Below are 2,856 nucleotides of genomic sequence, written 5' to 3' on the forward strand. Positions count from 1 at the left end.
TATGCCCCGCCCGCTGGACTTTGGATGCATTTTTTTCCCTTCCTGCCAACCTGTCACCTTGGTCACTGCCCTTCACCCAGTGCTTCCCTCAATATATTTTCCTCTGAGGTTTTCCGCCAGCATAAACCTCCAAAGTTTTTGCTTTAGTGTGTATTAATATTCATATTCTTAGAGGCACAAAAACCCCAAAGCAAAAGAACACCTTATGGTGGCAGGTGCCCAGGTGAAATTGGGATCCTGTGGCCGGGTCAGCCTGTCCATACTGCCCAGAGCTTGCTGAACTCCAAATTCAAGCAAAACACTCAAAGTGCACCCCCAAACTTCAGTTCAAAGCACACCTAATTTGGAGTCTGATAAAGTCATGGACCCGTGGAAGGAGGAAATCCCTCGGAGGGCATCTAGCCGGGCCCCTTATTTTAAGAGAAGACCATAGTAGCTCAGGGAAGGAAAGGACTGGCCCAAGGTCACACAGCCAGTTGATAAGTGTAGTAAGACCGGGGTAGAAGGGCTCTCGGCTTCTGCTCTGGCTTGTTAAGCGTGGCAAGCAGTAACCCAACTGTCATGAAAGGTGTGATAAGCACACCAGTCTGAGCACCAAGCTCAGCACACCAATCTGGACCTAAGCATTCACTGTGTGTGAGTACCATCATGCCGCTCCTTCTCCATGCCCCTCTGAAGAGTCCACCCCTTTCCCAGCCTAGTTGGTGTAGTCTATATCAAGCAAGGAAGCCTTCCAGGCCACGCTCCCTGGACAGAGCTTCAAGTTCCAGCCCGGCCGCAGCCATCCGTCTTTCAAGAATTTGAACTAAGCACAGCCGCTGAGTCAGACTGAGCTGGGCCTGGGGACACGAGATCCCACAGATGCAGAGAGTGGTATCTCCATGTAGTAAACCATAGGTTTCCAGTAGCATCCCCTGCCCCCCTCTATGCCCCTGCTCCCCCAGGGGCCTCATTGGCCTTCCATCAGCCCACGATGAAGCAAGGCCCTGGTTCTCCGGGGGCGGGATGAGACCAGGACTGGGGAAGAGAAGGGGACATGTTGGAGGCAGCCTGGGCTCCGGAGGATGGGATGCAGGGCCCCACATCCTTGAGAAGGTGAGCGGGCACCTCAGCAGCACCCAGGAGGGACTGATGCTGAATGCCAAGATGTCACAGGGTGAGGCCCCACCCCCGGGACCACCCCTTCGGCCCAGACACACCGGCCTGTCGCCCCACCCAGCTCGAGATCCTCCTGGACACCTGTGTTCATCTCCTAGCGCCCCCATAATGGAGGACCACAAGCTGGCTGACTTAACACAATAGACACTCTGTCACAATTCTGGAGGCCACGAGTCTAGAACCAAGGTATCTGCGGGGCCATACGTCCTCTGAAGGCTTCAGGGGAGGATCCTTCATGGCTTCTTCCTCACAAGGACACCGCCATTGGGTTTAGGGCCCATTGGGTTTAGGGCCCGTATAATCTTAACTAATTACAGCTGCAAACACCCTATTTCCAAATAAGGTCATGTTCTGAGGTTCCAGGTGGATGTGAATTTGTGGGGGTGGGGGACAGGATTCAACCTGACACAACCCCCACGCTCTCTAAAGAAAGATGGCCCCCATATACCTTGAGGGGCCGTCGGGTGTGCGGACAACCTTTGCTTCTTGCCTGGGGTGGGCTCGACAGAAGCTGCTGGGGATTCCCTGACAGGCCGGGGGTGCTCACACCACCTGTGTCGTGTCAAACCAGGGCAGCGACAGCACCAGGCGAGCCAGTGTTCAAGGGGAAACCGGGGGCCTGTGGGAAAAGGGCAGGAGCGTGGAGCCCCCAGAGAGGACAGCTGCTGGCCCTTGGTGTGTGCCCCCCACCCCGAGCCCTCTCTTAACAGGCGCTGGTTTGCCCGGCGTGCCACACATCTGTGGTTCTGTTGGCCCCAAGTCCCAGGCTTTTCCTTCCCCACTGTGGTCCTTATAGTTTGGGCGGGGCTGGGCCAACGGGGCTCCTGGCCGGGTACGTGAGCCATGCCTGGCCCAGCGGCACACTGTGGTGGTCCACTCGGGACGCAAGGGCAGGGTTGGGCCAAATCAGGGCTCTGAGGGGGCGCTGAGATTGCTGAATGGCAGAATGACCCGTGGAGTCACCTTGCCACCTTGTGGGGGAAGGCCACCGCACAGTGAAGGGGGTCTGGACGGAAGCCGAGTGCAGAAGGACAGACGCGTGCCGTGACATCGTGCGAGCCAGGGGGTCCAGCTGAACTTTGGACTCCTTGGTCACGAGAACCAGTCAGTTCCCTCTAAGCCAGCCTGAGTGCAGTTTCTATGCTCACTGGCCACAGCTGTGCCCCCCACCAGCTCTGGGACCAAGTTTCACAGAAGGTGTGTCTGACTCAGTACCGAGTCTACACACAAAGCCCTGTCCACACTCAGTCCCCAGAAGGGTCACGGATGCGTGCCAGGGCCGAGGCCAGAGACCAGGTCCCAGATGGGGCCGAGAGGAGATGTGCTCCTGGTCTCAAGCGCAGATGGCCAAGACCGCATCCGTGCTCTAGACTCTGGGCCACCCCATCCCACCATCGCTGTAGAAGCGATGGGCAACTCCCAACTTCCAAGGCAGTCTAAGCTCCTCGGTCACCGAGCACTGAGACCCCCAGCCCCTGCATCTGAGGCCTCCCTTGTAAGGCAGAAGCCAGGAGCCTGGTTCAGGGAAATAAGGGTGGAGCTTAGGGGTCCATGTAGGAGAGAAGACCCCTTCTGCAAGCGGACAGACGTCAAGAATGAAGGAAGCCGGGCGCTTGGGTGGCTCAGTTGGTTAAGCGACTGCCTTCGGCTCAGGTCATGATCCTGGAGTCCCGGGATCGAGTCCCGCATCGGGCTCCC

Source organism: Phoca vitulina, unplaced genomic scaffold (assembly GCF_004348235.1).
Source record: "Phoca vitulina isolate PV1807 unplaced genomic scaffold, GSC_HSeal_1.0 scaffold7, whole genome shotgun sequence".
NCBI lineage: Eukaryota > Metazoa > Chordata > Mammalia > Carnivora > Phocidae > Phoca > Phoca vitulina.